General features: G+C 46.7%; 1 pseudogene; it reads left to right on the top strand.

The window, feature by feature from the left end:
- Positions 1–1,798: 1,798 nt before the first annotated feature.
- LOC138431446 (melanoma antigen preferentially expressed in tumors-like) overlaps positions 1,799–17,226 on the top strand; it is a 621,360-nt pseudogene continuing 605,932 nt past the window's right edge.

The following is a 17,226-nucleotide window of genomic DNA, read 5'->3' as shown; positions in this document are numbered from 1 at the left end:
GTGTGTGATGAGCGTGGTCACTGTGACTTATCGCCTTTCCCATCTCTGTTGCTCAGTTTTCTGGATGTACCACTGGCTCCCCTTGTGAGGTGGATGGTGACTGTCCAGAACTCCCCAGAAGTCTTAGCATGAAGCCTGCTTGCAGTTTTGTAGGTAAAGTCTCTCCGGGGCTGCGATTGCCCCCTTCCAGCCCTTATGGTTCTGGCTGCCTGTCACTGGCGGGGGATGGTCTGTAACCGGCTATTTCTTTTCCATCCTTTGTTCTGTGTGCGGTCCTGGTGGTGTCTTATGTTCAAGCTTTTCGCGTGGTAGCTATCCCACAGTCTGGTTTGCTAGCCCAAGTTACTTCGTTAATGTTATGCACCGGACGTTCCTGCCTGATTCTTAAAAAGCACTGTAGCCCCATGCCTCCTGCACCTCCCTGCCCTGCCCCCACTTGCTAGTGTCTGCGCTGCTTTTCCACTGGGGGTGTTACTGTTGGGCTTGTAATCTGTTGGTTTTAATTATTTATTTATGTTTCCTTCCAGCTATGTTGCCCTCTGTGCTTCCAAAGCTCGCCACAGACTCAGCAGGGAGAGTGTTTCTTGGTGTTTGGAAACCTCTCTTCTTAAGATCCCTTCCCGGAATGGGATTCCATTCCCGGTATGGAGCTCCCTTCCTACCTCCTTTGTCTCTTTTTTCATCTTTTATATTTTTTCTTAACTGTTTTTGAAGACACTGATCTGCTTTTCTGGGTGCTTGATGTCCTCTGCCAGCATTGAGAAGTTGTTTTGTGGAATTTGCTCATCGCTGAAATGTTCTTTTGATGAATTTGTGAGGGAGAAAGTGGTCTCCCTGTCCTATTCCTCCACCAGCTTTACAATATTTCTTAATCAAACAGAATTTAGTAGGGGGTGCGCAGGGGGGATGGCATAGCGCATGGTGAGAGTGAGGGGATACGGTCACACCAAATAGAATCTGGGGTCATAGTTCCCTAATGGGAATAGAACTCGTGCTCCTGCAGTGAAAGCACAGAGTCCTCCTCACTGAACTGCCAAGGAAGTTCCTGGAATTGATTTAATGAAAGATATCTGATTAGGATCTGGTGACATTTTACATTGTAGTTTGTTACCAGTGATTATGGTTCATATCATTTTATAGGTTTTTGATTTTACCAGCTTAAAATTTTGGGGGGTTTCTTTTTGTTTTAAAAGCTAAAAACTGTTTTTTTAATTCCATAGAATTAAAAAAAAAATCTGCAGAATATATTAAATAGTGGTGGCTTTTTTCTGAATGTGAATGTTTTGCTCCATTGAACTGAATGGTAATAACATTTGTAGAAGAAACACAGAGTGAAAGGTATGTCTTTTTATTAAGTGACATAACAGCACCCATTTCGAGAGTTATTGGTTGGAGTTTAGAGACAGACTGTGTGGGGCTAACCTCCTTATTCCTGTTTTCAGCCCTCAAGTAATAATCGGAAGATTTCTCTGAAGAAAGTGGGGCCAGCTGTCAGGCTCCTAAGTATCTACTGGCCAGCAGGGCTAGGATTAAATGCAGCAACTGGTAGATACGGGATGGGGCAAGAGGTCACCTTGTCCCTTTTTTTTTTTTTTTTTGCTCCCTGGAGAGAGGCTTGTCCTGGTACAAGTGGGGCCAAAGCTGGGTCTTCGTGGCAAGAGTTTGTCGCTGAGCCTGCCTTGGGTTCTGCTAGGGTGGAGGGACAGCAAGTTCTCTCCGGTTCCTTGGTCAGAGAAAATCATGCCCCCCTTGCTTTCTGACATCCCCCCACGACTCACTCCGTATTAGGTTCTTCAGAATGGGTGTCCAGGACCCACCCCAACTCCTGGGCCTGGCTGACCAAAGCCTCCTGTGAAATGAGGCCTTGGCCATGGTGGCCCTGGAGGAGCTGCCCCTAGAGCTCTTCCCGCCACTGTTTATGGTGGCCTTTGCCGGGAGGCACAGCCAGGCCCTGAAAATGGTGGTGCAGTCCAGGCCCTCCCCCTGCCTCCGCCTGGGGACCCTGATGAAGGAACACCAGCCTCATCTGGAGACCTTCCAGGCTCCACTCAAATACCTGGACGTCCTGCTTGCTCAGAGGGCCCAACCCAGGTAAGGTCAACCTGGCAGACTGGTGGGGCCTGGGGGTGTGAGCAAGATGGGCCAGCCAGAGCAGGAGGATGAGGGTTCACTTGGACAGGTGTACAAGACTGGTTGAGGGGCAGAAGGGACAAAAGGCATGTGCTCCCCACCAATGTCCCTTAAGGTAGGGACCAAGGAGGTTCCTGAAGCTGGAGGAGCTGTGGTATATGGAGTGCAGAGCCGTCGTGGGGTCCTGGTGCCAGTCGGCCTCTGCACAGCTCAGTGTGTCCCCCGCGGCCCTGCAGGCGGTGGAAGCTGCAGCTGCAGCACTTGCACTGAAAAGCCCACCAGGACATCTGGACCGTGTGATCCAGCAACACGGACAGTGTTTGCTCATTGCTGGAGCCGGAGCCAGCCCAGTCCATGCAGAAGAGGTGCAGGGTGGAGGTGCAGGTGGGCTAAAGCCGGCATGGGCCCCTGTGCAGGTGCTGCTCGACCTGTGCCTCAAGGAGGACACCCGGAACCAGACCCTAAGCTACCTGCTGAAGAAGGCCCAACAGGAGGAGCCTGCTGCACCTGAGCTGCCAGAAGCTGAGGGTCTCCACCATGCCCATGCAGAACATCAGGAGGATCCTGAAGGTGGTGCAGCTGGACTGTGTCGAGGACCTGGAGGTGCATTGCACCTGGAATCTGGCCACTTTGGGCAGGTTTGTGCTGCACCTGGGCCGGATGGGCAACCTACCCTGGCTGCTGCTCTGGCGCATCCATGTGTTGCCACACACAGCCCCCAAACAGGAGGCGCACTGCATCACCCAGCTCATGGCCCAGTTCCTGAACCTGCCCCACCTGGAGGAGCTCTACCTGAACTCCATCTCCTTCCTCGATAGCCGCCTGCACCAGGTGCTCAGGTGAGACATGGCTCCAGCTCCGTAGACCAGAACGGGCCTGTCTCTTTCGTTGCCATCAGGACGTCTACTCCGTGCCTGCTGCGGACATTGCCAGGGTGCCTGGGAGACTCGGAAGTCCTCACGATGCTGCCACTCCGTCCCCGGGCATCTTGTCAGATCATCTTCCTGGTTAGGGTCAGAGGTGTGGGCTAGGATAGATGGTGTCAAAGCGGACTTCTTTCTGGGAGTCCACATAGTGGCGGTCAGCTGTGATGACTTTGGGAATTCTTTCCGAGTGATGTCTTAGCTGAGGTGACAACAAATAATTAAGAAGGGGAGAACACTGGTCCATCAGGCGTGAGGTTTGAAGTCCGAAGCTCTGTTTCTCCCTCCCACCTGCCACATTTGTCCTGAGCTGTTTTAGGCTCCAGGTGAGCTGTGGAAAGTAGGTGATTCCCGAGATGACAAGGAAGTACCATGAGGGGAAATTGCAGCTCCTAAGCAGTCCAGAGAAGATAAAAAGTTACATAAGCATCATTGTTGAAGTCGCTCCAATCTCTCTAAGTCCAAATTACAATTATTGTCTTCTTCTAAGACTCCTGAATACATAGGAAATTCTCAATAACAGGTTATTGCTCTGCCTTGAACACAGTGATAAAAGCTGAGAGGATGCAGCCTAGTCTGTCTGTATGAATGCGTTGCATTGATTCCCTTTTTGGCAGCTGAACTAAGTGTGCAGGAGTGAGCATCACTAGAGGGAACCTTCTTCCAAGGGACCCTCACTGCTAATCCCACCCAGGCCCTGGACTGGATCATTTTCCCCAGTGGATTCAGCAGATGCAAATCCTCCATCTCGTACCCTGGCTGGTGCCAAAACGGGTTCACTGTGCAAAATCAGCCCCAGAGTCCTGGGTGATATTCACCCGCAATCCATCTGGAGCCTCGGACCCACCAGCCCATGCCTGTTTTCCCACTGCTCAGCCGTGTCAGACTCTTTGGGACTCCATGGACTGTAGGCTGCCAGGCTTCTCTGCCTATGGAATTCTACAGCTGAGAATACTACAGTGGGTAACAGATCGCTTTTCCGGGAGATCTTCTCAACCCAGGGATTGAACTTGGGTCTCCTGCATTGCATGCACGACTGAGCAGCCAGGCAAGCTTCCAGTTTCTAAGAGACAACCCAACATCCCCGAATCCATTGTCCAATTGTGCGTCTATGTCACTCATATCCCCACAGGTTTTATTTTGTTTTTACATTAATAAAAATTTTCACACACAAATATTTATTCAAAGGCTGATGGAAATCTATTCCCAATCGTCAAAAAATGTCACTACAGAGTTCAGCATTTCAGTGTTGAGTGTAACTTGGCATTTTTTTCCTTGGTGTCACTCATCTGTAACTTTTTATTTTTTTCATAAAATCTTAATCCTTAGATATTTAGCTTAAGCCAAATGGTAAAGATAAAATTTCCTCCAAATCCTAGTTCTCTGCCAACCTGGCCGTACTAAGGCTTTTAACTAATTCTCTTTTCCCACCAGAGCTCTTTACTGAGACCAAGTCCTCTAAGAGTCAGAGGAGATTTAGCAACTAAACCAAATAACAGCACCCCTTCAGAGTGGTGGGCTCCAACTACACCCCTTTTTGTGACCGAAGGAGCCGCTACCGGCATGGACCACCAAAATTTTGCTATAGTAATGACCTGGAAATTAGCATTGCCTTGATTTGAGATTTCCTGGTGGCTCAGATGGTAAGGAATCCACCTGCAATGCAGGAGGCTCAAGCTTAGTGCCTGATTCAGGAAGATCCCCTGGAGAAGGGAGTGAGTACCCACTCCAGTATTCTTTCCTGGAGAATCCCATAGAGGAGCCTGTTGGGTTACAGTACAAGCAGTCATAAAGAATCAGATAGGACTGGCTAACACTTTCACGTCACCTTTAATCGTATAGATAAGCAGGTGGTGCAAGTCGTCATTGATTGAGTTTCTCAATGTGTCATGACCCTATATGGTTTAGTCCCTCTCTGTCCCACCATTGCATCGAAGCTACAAAACCATCCCTTTATGATTTCTTACTCAGGGAATTAGAACTGAGAGCAGAAGCAGCAAGAAGCCAGACACTCTGCACTGATTAGGTGAGGATGAAGGAGGAGAGTGATCGAACTGGCTTAAAACTACATACTAAAAACATTAAGACCGTGGCATCTAGCCCATTAACCCCATGGTAAATAGAAGGAAAAAGGTGGAAGTACTGGCAGATTTCCTCTTCTTGGGCTGTACAATCACTGCAATGGTGATTGCAACCATGAGATCAAAAGAGGGTTGCTTCTTGGCAAGAAAGCTATGACAAACCTAGACAGTGTGTTGAAAAGCAGAGATGTTACTCTGCCAACAAAGGTCTGTGTAGTCAACGCTATGATCTTCCAAGTGGTCATGTACGGTTGTGAGAGCTGGACCGCAAAGAAGGCAGAGCGTCAAAGAATTGTTGCCTTCGAGTTGTGGTGCTGGTGAACACTCCTGAAAGTTCTTTGGACAGCAAGGAGTTCAGACCAGTCAATCTTAAGGGAGATCAACCCTGAACACTCATTAGAAGGATTGATGCTAAAGCTGAAGGCCCACTATATTGGTCATGTGACATAAGCAGCTGATTCACTGGGAAAGTCCCTGATGCTGGGCAAGATTGAGGGCAGAAGGAGAAGAGGGCAACAGAGAACGAGATGGCTGGATGGCATCACCAATGCACTAGACATGAACTTGGGCAAACTTCAGGAAATGGTGAGGGACAGGGAGGTCTGGCATGCTGAAGTCCATGGGGTTGCAGATACAACTGGGCAAATGAACAACAACAATTTCTTGAGATAAAGCTGTTCCAGGGAGAGTAGAAGAGGAAAAGATTTCTGAGAACAATGTAAGGGCCAAGCTCTCCCCTAGAGATGGAGGAAGTGGGTAGAGGCTAGCCACCTGGATTAGTGCTCTCTTGAAAGATGTGCCTTTTGGACACCTTGTAGAGTCCACTTCTCACACAGCCCTGATCTGTAGGTCAGCAGGCACTAGCCTGTGTCCCAAGGACCTGATCTCCTCCTGGGTACCAGGTTCTCAGTTGGTGTGAGTTGCTCAGCCCTGTTGGCGGACACTCAGGCTGACCACATGTCACTCCACGGCCACAAGCCCCTGACCACAGCAATGGACCTGGGCTGGAGTTGTCCTTGGGGTCGTCCATGGAAGGAAAGGTGGGAACAGGTCATGTCTTTCTTTCTTGTTTTGTTTCTTTTGTTGGCCAGCCAACACAGCTTGCAGGATCTTAGTTCCCCAACTAAGGATAGTATTCATGCCCTCAGCAGTGAAAGTGCAGAGTCCTAACCACTGCAGGACTACCAGAAAGTTCCCAGTAGGTCATTTCTTGAGCCTGGTGGATGTCCCAGAAGCCTGATGTTGGCTGCTGAGAGCCAGGCTTCTATGGGCCAGGCATTGATGAAGTCACCAGACATTCCTTTCTCCCTGACCTCTGGGAGATCTGTGACCGTGGCCCATATCATAGAAACTTCTGGAGGTACAGAGAAATGAAGGATGACATACCCCCTCTCCACTCATATTCCTTTCCTGGCTACCCAATGCCTTCCAATAAATTCATCTGCCCTCAATCCATCTACAGAAAGCATGCTGTCCTCCTTCCCAGAAACCTTCCCTGAAGAAGAGGTTGAAGTCATGTCCTCTGCTTCTTCCTAACCTAACATGTGAAGGCTTTTCTGTACACTTGCTGACAAGCTTCTGCTAGATAGCTATGGGTTTTCTTCTTCTTTTTTTTTTTTTTCTTAAACACATGCTCTCCATCACATCCAGGATGGTTTGAGCACAGGCCTCACTCTTTTCTTAAGGTTCTGTCCCTCAGAGTCTAGGAGAGAAGTAAAAAACAAACAAACAAAAAGGCCGGGGGTGGTGTGCAGAAAGAGAGTTGGGTGGGGACGTTTAGCAGTAGTGGTCTGCAAGACGGGTCCACAGGAGCAGGCTGCGTCCTGGAAAATCTGGGTGGGTGGTCATTTATTGATGTTTGGGAGTCGGCTGGAAGCCAAATCATCACCTGCATACCCCCTACTGTCCTTGAGGTGAGCCCTCTCTAGGGACTCCTGATCTAAAGAACACATTAATGTACTAAAATGGCCACCAGAAATACATGAGACTTAACACTACAGGAAATTATTTACTCCCAGTTCTGGATGCTAGAAATCCAGGATCAAGGTGTTGACAGTGTGGTGTCTCTGGAGATCTCTTTCCTTGATGAGTAGCCACCTGCATTCTTGTGTTCTCCTATTCCTTTATGTCCATGCATCCTTGAGGTCTTGTGTGTCCTAATTTCCTCTTTATTTTCTGACCATGATGCTTTTCTTCTGGGTCTTAGTTTCCAGACCAGGGATTGAACTTGGGCCCCTGACAGTAAAAGTTCTGAGCCCTAACCACTGGCCTTCCAGGGAATTTCCCTCTTTCTTTTTATATAGAGAACCATCAGATTGGACCAGGGCCCACCCTAGTGACCTCATTTTAACTTAATCACCTCATTAAAGGTATAATCTACAAATAGGGTTACATTCCAAAGTGTTTGGCGTTAGAAATTCTACAGATTTTTTTTAAAATGAATTAATTTACTTGATGGCACCAGGTATTAGTTGTGGTATGTGGGGTCTTTGGTCTTCCTGGCAGCACATGGGATCTAGTTCCCTGACCACGGACAGAAGCCCAGCCCCCTGCACTGGGAGTGGAGAGTTTTAGCCACTGGACCTTTGGGAAAGTCCCCCCAACATATGGATTTTGCAGGACACAATGAAGCCCAAAACAGGTTTGATGGTAGGGTGATTTGCCTGGTTACACATTTACACCCTACCTGCTCCTTAGAAATATCTGATACCTTGAATAATGTTGACTCCCTGGTCCCATTCCTGGAGATACTGAGTCTGTGGATATGGAATATGATCGGCAGGATCAATCAGAACATCGGTACTTTTCAAAAGCTCTCTAGTACTCACTGTTTAATATGGACACCTTAAGCAGCCTGGGCAACACCTGGAGCTTGTGAGAAACTCAGACTCTCATGACCCACACACAGCTGTTTGATGAGAATGTGTTTTTGCACAAGACACATAGGCAATTTCTTAGATTCACTGACAGTTAAGAAGCACAGCCCAAGAGATTTGAAAGTGTGGCCCAAACTGAGATGTTTGCATCCAGATCTCTGAGCTTTGCTTATACCCCAACTTCCTTCGATACGAAGGACACCCAGAAGCCCCAAAAGAGGGTGTGGAGCTCCTAGAATCTCTGAAGGGTGGTGGGAAGGATGACGCTCCCAGCTCAAGCTACAACATCTCTTTGGTTTATTGAATTACCAATACCTGCTCCTCCCAAGGCAGGTGCTCAGTATGTCACATGAAGAAGAAAATGAATTCCTCACCCTCCACACTTAGGGTCCCCTGAAGGAGTAGATTCTTGTGTATTTTAAGCATATTCTTATTGTTGCTTGGGCTCCCATTGTGCCTCAGCTAGTAAAGAATCTGCCTGCATTATGGGAGACCTGGGTTTGATGCCTGGGTTGGGAAGATCCCCTGGAGACAGGAAAGGATACCCACACCAGTATTCTAGCCTGGAGGATTCCATGGACTGTATATAGTCCATGCAGTCACAAAGGGTTAGACACAACTGAGCAGCTCTCACTTTCACTGTTGCGCTAGAGTTGCTAAGTTGTGTGTCTGAGTCTTTTGTGACCCCATAGACTGTAGCCTGCCAAGCTCCTCTGTCCATGGGATTTCTCAGGCAAGAATACTGGAGTGGTTGCCATTTCTTCCTCCAGGAGATCTTTCCGACCCAGAGACTATACCCAGGTCTCCTGCATTAACAGGTGGATTCTTTACTGCTGAGCCACCAGAGATCAATGTTTCCCAAAGTATTGGATGACTTTACACCCTGGGATTCACTTCACTTCAGAATCAAGTGAGGCAAACATTGAACTTTCAGATTCCCAGGCCCTCTCCTAGGGCAATTTGAATTTTTAGGTGTGATATGCAGCCCTGGAATTTCTATGTTTAATAATGTCCCAGGTGATTTTGAGATTTGAGCAATCTTTAGAAGCATATGAAAATGAAAGTATTAGCCATCCAGTTGTGTTTGACTCTTTGCAAACCCATGGACAGTGTTAGGGACCAAACGACGGTCTCTAGGACCTGAGTCATGTTTACCAGAAAGAGCCAGGATATGTGCTCATCCTGCCTGGCCAATCATGTAACGCCAGCTACTCCTGTAACTGAGACAAAGAACTGCCTGTATATAAGCCGCCATACTCCTTTGTTCGCGGCTCTTGTCGGATTCCCTTGTGTGGGATGAGACTTGAGCCCTAGTGCGCTAGAGATAAACTCCCTTCTTGTTTCTGCATTACTGTGGTGGACTTGCTCTCTCGGTCGGTTCGGAGATACGGGCTCGGAGCATAACAGACAGTACCTCACTAGGCTCCTCTGTTCATGGAATTCTCCAGGCAAGCATAACTGGAGTGGATAACCATTCCCATCTCCAGGAGATCTTCCTGACAGAGGGGTTAAACCCTGGCCTCCGGTACTGCAGGCAGATTTTTTACTCTCTGAGCCATCAGGGAAGCCTAGAAGCATAAATAGGTAGTAAAAATATTTCTTCCTTTTCCCTAAGTTTTGCAAACATTTTAAAATTGACATCCAAAATGTTTCTGTTGTAAATGTAAACACTGCAAAGGATGTACCTTTTGGCATACAATAAAAATAAACCCTTTCAGTAAATCAAAGTAGGAATTCCCTGGCAAGCCAGCAGTTAGTGTTCAGTGCTTTCACTCTGGTGCCTGGGTTCAGTCCCTTGTCAGGAAACTAAGCTCCTGCAGGAAGTCTCATGATGTGTCCATAAATAAATAAAACTGTTAATATCATGCTTTCAAATAGATCCAGAAGAATGTAAAGAGCATAGAGTTTTTAAAAATATTCAGTTTCATTGACTTATTTGGCTTCTTCGGGTCTTAGTCATGGCATGCAGGATCCTTCATCCGTTCTACTGCCCTCTGGGATCTTACCCACCACGTATTAAACCCACATTCCCTGCATTGAAAGGCAGATTCTCAATCACTGGACCGCCAGAAAGTCCCTAGCCTTGGGTTCTGATAGTCACCAACACTGGAGAAAGATATGGCAATCCTTCCAGCATTTTTCCCTGGTGAATTCAGTGGGTAGAGGAGCCTGGCTGGCTACAGTCCATGCGGCCGCAAAAAGTCAGACACAACTGAGCTACTAGGCACAGCACCGGCCATCATGCTTCTTAAAAGAGTATAAAACGAGCTCTTTCTAATAGTCAGTTTTGTTTTTTTTTTTTTCCCTGCTTCACTGAGATGTAATGGACATATATTCTGTAAATTTAAGGGGGACACGTTGATTTGATAATAACAGTATTTTTGATGTTACATCTGATCACAGCATTTGATATCACATTCATTAGTGAACATCATTTTTGTTCTAACTCAGTGACTCTATTACCTTATAATGAATGGAAATACACATATTTCTTCTCTGAAACCCTCCCTGCCCCGACGAATCTTTGTGCACAGGGCTGTAAAGGCAGTGGGAGGAAAAGCTTGACATATAATCTAGGTGCTGAATAGGAGGACAGAGAAGAGAGGGGGTTGGGGGTGAAGGGAGAAGGAAGGGGGTGAGGGTGTGACCTGACACCCTGACGTGGTTTAAGAACGCATGAGCCCCTGCCTAGAAAAAGCTCCTGGGGTTCAGCATGTAGATTCACAGTGAGGACCCTGGGAATCCAGCGGGTGCTGAGTCTTCAAGTGCAGATCACTTGGGAGTAAGCTTGCTTCCTGCCCTCCTCACCCTGCCTCCTCCCCAACCCACCCCCTTGCCCTCGGAAGAGGACAGGGGTTCGCTGTTTGCAGCTGGAGAATTTTTTGCCATTGGAAGAGAACTCCTGACTTTTTAGGTTCCTGACATCAGCCCATGCCCTGTTGGAATAGCTGTGTGGACCACCTTCCCTTGCCCTTAAGCTATTGAACCCCAAATAACTAAAGACTCAGATAAATGGGAGATAAAGTGGTGGGCCTCTGGATGCCGGAGATGCAAGTGGGGACTCTCACCACACTGAGACCTGGAAAATAGCCCCTGGGAGGGGCCCTGAAGCCCCACTCAGATTCTTTCCCCTCTCTAACATTTTGCTAGAAATGGTTCTAGTTGAAAGATCCTATGGGGAAAAACTGGTTCAGAAACCTGATTGGAGCCTGGTTTGGGTACTATGGATTGGACTAGAATAGGCTTTAAAAGGCTTGGAATCTCCTGATGCACCCTCACTGGGAAAAGGCTTTTGGAGAGCCAGGTAAGAGTTTCACGGACACTGGACACAGGAAGCGGTGCTGCTATTCCCAGAGAAATCTTTCTGGGACGTGGAGACAAAGACACTCCAGCTTCACCCTCCACTTGGTCTCAGAGTAGGAAGTGTTTAGCTGCACTGAGTCAACTGGACTTCAGGAGCTGGTGAGCCATGGGGTTTGGAATGCTTCCTTTTGTTCTCTGCAGCCATGACTCTGCAAAATTTCTCTGTTAAGGGCTAGAGAGTAACCAGGCATTAAGGGCCATGAGGTCTCTCCCATTAGCAGGGTGAAATAGCCTCAGGCAGTGGCAAATGATCACGTCTGTGTTCCAATAAAACTTTCTTTGTGACACTGAAATTTAGATATCATATAATATTCACATGTCACAAAACTTTCCTTTGTTTTTCCCAAAATTAAAAATAAATGTAAAAAATATTAAACATTTTAAAAAATTTAAAAACAAACAAACAAAAAAAAACAAAAAAACAAAACGTAAAAATCACTCAGTTCCCTGGTTGTGGGGAAAAAAAAAAAATCAGGAAGCAAGCCAATTCGTCAATCCCTGTCTAAACCACTTGCCTATATAATGCAGCTAGCATGCCATTAGTGACTTGTGACATGAATTTAGTAGGCTGGATTCTGCTTATGAAAAATAGAAATCTTCATTAAATCTAAGATGACATCAGCTGTAAGATACATTGTTCCATTTACTTTTGGCCACACCCAGTGGCATGTGGGATCACAGGTCCCTGACCAGGGATTGAAGCCGTGTCCCTGGCCTGGAAGTGAGAAGTCTTAAATACTGGAATACCAGGAAAGTCCCACAGCACTATTTTTCATGCCACTATAAAATATATATTTATATACATATGTCTGCGTGTGTGTTCAGTTGCTTCAGTCATGCTTGACTTTTTGCAACCCTACGGACTGTCGCCCACGATTCTTCTCTGTCCATAGGATTCTTCAGGCAGGAATACTGCAGTGGGTTGCCATGCCCTCCTCCAGGGGGTCTTCCTGACCCAGAGATGGAACCTGCATCTCTTAGGTCTTCTGCATTGGCAGGAGGGACCTTTACCACTAGGGCCATCATTTACACACAAGCAAACAAACTATGATATGCTACTGATGAAATGTGATCTGGTATCACAAATGGCCAAATGTAAACTTTAGAATGTCCTTTAATGTCTATGAAATGTGTTAATGGCATGGAAGCTATCAACAAATGTATTATATGGAGAGAAACTGTGTTACAAACCTTTCATTTCAATGAGCACCACCGCCCCTGTCAGCATCCAGCTACATACTGGCTGACTTTCTCTCTTGCCTGATATTTTTAATTCATTCAGATTTGGAAGTCATCAAATGCTTGGAGAAATTGCTTCTCAGCCTTTTGGCTAAGATCAAGTGTAAGTACCTGGGGAGCCAGGAATGAGTGGGCCGAGCTTGAGGTACAGATAAATGATTGTTTAATAACAGTTACTGTTTACTTATGCAGCAGACATGTAGCACTGACAGACACTCCATGTTGTTCTAGAAACCAAAATACAGCAGCCCAATAGCTCTGGAGGGGAAAATGGCATGTGAGTTGGGGGAGGCTGTGATTTCTGACATCATGGTCAGGAAAGCCTGGCAGAGAAACTGTGGACCAAGGCAGCTCAGGAGTTGGGTGCTGGTAATTGAGACAGCATCCAAGGCAGGGGGAGCAGTAGAAGTCTTGAGAAGTCCCCTTCCTCCCTCCTCGGTACCCTTGGGAGATTGGGTCTGGGAACCCTGCACCTGGAGATACCAATATTAATGGGTGATCAAGTCCATTACATAAAATGGTGCAGTCTTTGCATGTAACGTAAGGGGATACCCCCACATGTTTTAAATCATCTCCACATTCCTTATAATACCTAATACAATGTTGATGCTGTGGAAGTAGTTTCAAGTACAGTGTAAATGCTCTCCCTCTCTGAGAGAGAGAGAGAGAGAGAGAGAGAGACAGAGAGAGACAGAGAGAGACAGAGAGAGAGAGAGAGAGAGAGAGAGAGAGTTGCCAGCATGAGGCAGGTTCAAGTCTTGCTATTAGAAATGGCTGGGATTTAAATATATATATATATATATATATATATATTTGGATCCATGTATAGACTATGGCGCCTTCTGGACTCAGAGAGTGGAGGGAGTGAGAGGCATCCCCAAGGGACAGCTGGGGGCTCTTTTGGACATTTTCTGTCGGTCAGCATTTCTGAGTGAGATTGTAGATCTGTAAGCAAAATGGTGCCTACCAGCTCTCCTGCAGAGTTTAACAGGAGCACGGGGGCCACCATGGGGAGTCAAGGCAAAAGTGGTGGCTGGAGAAGGAAGTTTAAAACGGTCATGTCATTTAACTGAGTTTGAGATGTTTCCTTATGTCTAAGGGTGCTAATAGTTATCTCAATGTTTCATCCAGTGATTAAATCAGGTACTAATTTTGTCTTTTGAAAGAAATATAATCATCACCACTTATCGGCAGATAATAAGCTTCAAGACCCCCAGGGGACATCGGTCACCTCACACAGTATCAAACTCTACATACACAATGGTTCTTCTATACAAACATACCTGTGATGCAGTCTATTGTATAGGGGCACAGTAAGAGATAGCTACTGCCTAAAAATAACAGGGAAGTGAAAGCGAAGTCGCTCAGTCGTGTGCAACTCTTTGCGACCCCATGGACTGCCGCTTGTTACGCTCCTCTGTCCATGGGATTTCCCAGGCAAGAATTCTGGACTGGATTGCCATTTCCTTCTTCACAGGATCTTCCTGACCCAGGCATTGAACCTGGCTCTCCCGAATTGTAGGCAGACACTTTACCATCTGAGCCACCAGGGAAGGTGTAATAAAAACATAGAACAATTATAACAATATACTTTTATAAAAGTGTTGTGAGTGTAGTTGCTATGTGAAATATACTACTGTACTAATTGAGTAATTTTTTTTTCACCCTAACTAAGCACTTACTATGCTCTGTGTCCATACCTTTCACAGTTTGAGGTTTGACAGCAAAACTAACCCAGATTTATTTTCTCTTCTTCACATTCACCACAGATATTAGCAACCTCAGCATGCATTTTTTTCTTTCTCTTTTTATATCAAAATTGAGAACTTCGATCTTTTCACTGAAAGGTAGCACTTAATGGATTTTCTCTGGCATATCTAAATGGACAGCATCCCTCCACTTATGGTTTGGGGCCATTATTGAGTAAAGTAAGGATAACTTGGTCACAAGCTCTGCGGCATCTCAACGGTCATTGTGGTAACCGAGTGACAGATGCGTGGGATGTTCAGGACTAAGGAACGATTCACATTCTGGGCAGGAGGAAGCAGGATGGTGTGAGATTCCAATCGCTCTCCTCAGAATTACCTGCAGAGTAAAATGCATAAGTTATATATTTCTGGAGTTTTCCATTTAATATTCTCGGTGAACAACTGAGGGTGACCTGAAACCACAGAGACTGACACCTGAGATCAGAGGGGATGACCTTGCCTGGTGATTGCTTTTAGGGGGAGAAAAACACTAGAAGGGGCCACTTGAAGCCAAAAGCGGTTGCAAAATGGCCCATCTCTTCCCGTGTGAGGAAGCACAAGCACCACCACAACCCGAGAAAAAGACCGCCGTGTCCAAATCCAGAGGTGAGGACAATGACGATGCTGAGGTCATCTTTGTTGGAGTGGAGCACGTCAAGGAGGATGCTGAAACCTTCTTTGTCAAAGTGATTTCAACTTCAAAGCCAGTCATGTCTAACGTTTTGAACAGAGTGACCAGGAACTCATCTTCAAGAAGAATGAAGGACCACGTGAGTCCAGATCCCTCCTGCCCGTTGCAACCTGCAAATCTTAGGACCCCAGCATCAGAGCCAGCTGCCATATCACCAGCTTCTCAGTGTGTATGGGGAGGAAGAGGCAGTTCTATTATTTCTGAGCCTTCATCTAAACCTGATTAGAAAACAAGCTCGCCAGAAACTGTCCTTCACAATTCAGAATTGCTCTCTCTGCGGCCTCCTTTTCTCTCTGGAGCCGTTCTCTCATTAGGAGGCAAGGATGAAAGTCCTCTTAATTCAAAGCGGTGTCCCACTTCAGATGTGAATTTTAACAGTGGGAATCCCAAAAGACCCAAACTCAGCGATGGAGTCCCAGGGGGACCTGCCTCCACCATTCTCCCCCCCCCCCCCCCCCCCCGCCCAGGTATCTCTCCTGGAAAAACACAATTATGACCTTGGAAGATTCCCCGACCTCACCGAGCCATGTTCATGGTGGGGCATCATTTTCACGGACTCACACCAATGACCAGGCATGCTTCCGTCTTATGGATCCAGAAGGAACATGTAGTTTGTCAGGGCTGGAGAAAATGGACTTTTTGACTCTTGCACGTCAGGGCAAGACTGTTGATCCCATGAAAGTAAATCTGGGATCAAATTTACTGATGAGAGTAAATGTTATCTGATGGCTTTTACTATGGAGCATACAAGAGACGGCACCAGAACAGAAGACTCACACAGCCTTTAAATGCCTCAGCTGCTTGAGTGTTCTAAAATATGTCAAGTTTATGACCCACGTGGGGAACCATCTGGAGCTTGAGAGGCAGAAGGGTGACAGCTGGGAAACCCACACTACCTGCCAGCACTGCCACCACCAGTTTCCCACCTCGTTCCAGCTGCAGTGTCACATGGAAAGTGTCCATGCTTCCTGGGAGCCCTCCACGGTCTGTAACATCTGCGAATTGTCCTTCAAAACAGATCAGGTTCTCTTACAGCACATGAAGGACAGTCACAAACCTGGCAAAATGCCCTATGTGTGCCGTGTTTGCAGTTACAGATTGTCAGCCTTTGCCAACGTAGAGGCGTATTTTAGAACATGGCATGGAAACATGAACAATTTGTTTGTCTGTTTTGCCTCGAAATTTTCAAGCAGGTGACATCCTTTGTAAATCACACTCCGAGGAACTGCAACAGGAGGGTCTTTCCATGTTGCAAGTGCTGGCTACAAAGTTTGAACGTGAAGGAAAAGACAGAGAACCAAACCAAGAATTATCAGTCATTCAAACAGCCAGGGCACTTGCGAGGGTTGCCTCCTGAAACAGAGGTCATGATCCAAAGTTCAGTTCAGCTGGGACTGAGAGAGACAGCATCCATCATTGTGAGGAACACTGACTCCCTAGTGCCACCCAGAAAACACACAAAAAAGACTGACTACAAACACAAAGTATTCCAGACATGCTGCAGCATGGGATCTGGCTAAAAAATTATGTTCTACCCACCTCCAGAAATTCAAAAAAGCCCCATTGAGGTTCAGCCAGCTGTACATAAAGACCCTGCCTGGCTTTTGTTGTTCAGTTGCTCAGTCGTGTCTGACTCCCTGTGACCCCATGAACTTCTGTATGCCACGCTTCCCTGTCCATCACCATCCCCTGAAGCTTGCTCAAACTCATTCCGTTGGGTTGCTGATGCCACCCAACCATCTCATCCTCTGTCATGCCTTCTGCTGCTGCCTTCAATATTTCCCAGGATCAAGGGTTGTGTTTTGTTTTGTTTTGTTTTCCCAATGAGTTGACTCTTCCCATCAGGAGGCCAAAGTATTGGAGCTTCAGCATCAGTTTTTCCACTGAATATTCAGGGTTGATTTCCCTTAGGATTGACTGGTTGGATCTCCTTGCAGTCCAAGGGACTCTCAAGAGTCTTCTCCATTCTCCAGCACCACAGTTTGAAAAGATCAATTCTTCAGCACTCAGCCTTCTTTATGGTGCAGCTCCTCCATCTGTACCTGACTACTGGAAACACCATAGCTTTGACTTTATGGGCATTTGTTGGCAAAGTAATGTCTCTTTCTTTTAATACACTGCCTAGCTTTGTCACAACTTTTCTTCCAAGGAGTGAGCATCTTTTAATTTCACGGC

The sequence above is a fragment of the Ovis canadensis genome, chromosome Y (assembly GCF_042477335.2).
Source record: "Ovis canadensis isolate MfBH-ARS-UI-01 breed Bighorn chromosome Y, ARS-UI_OviCan_v2, whole genome shotgun sequence".
Taxonomy (NCBI): Eukaryota; Metazoa; Chordata; class Mammalia; order Artiodactyla; family Bovidae; genus Ovis; species Ovis canadensis.
This window is presented reverse-complemented; position numbering and strand designations above follow the sequence as displayed.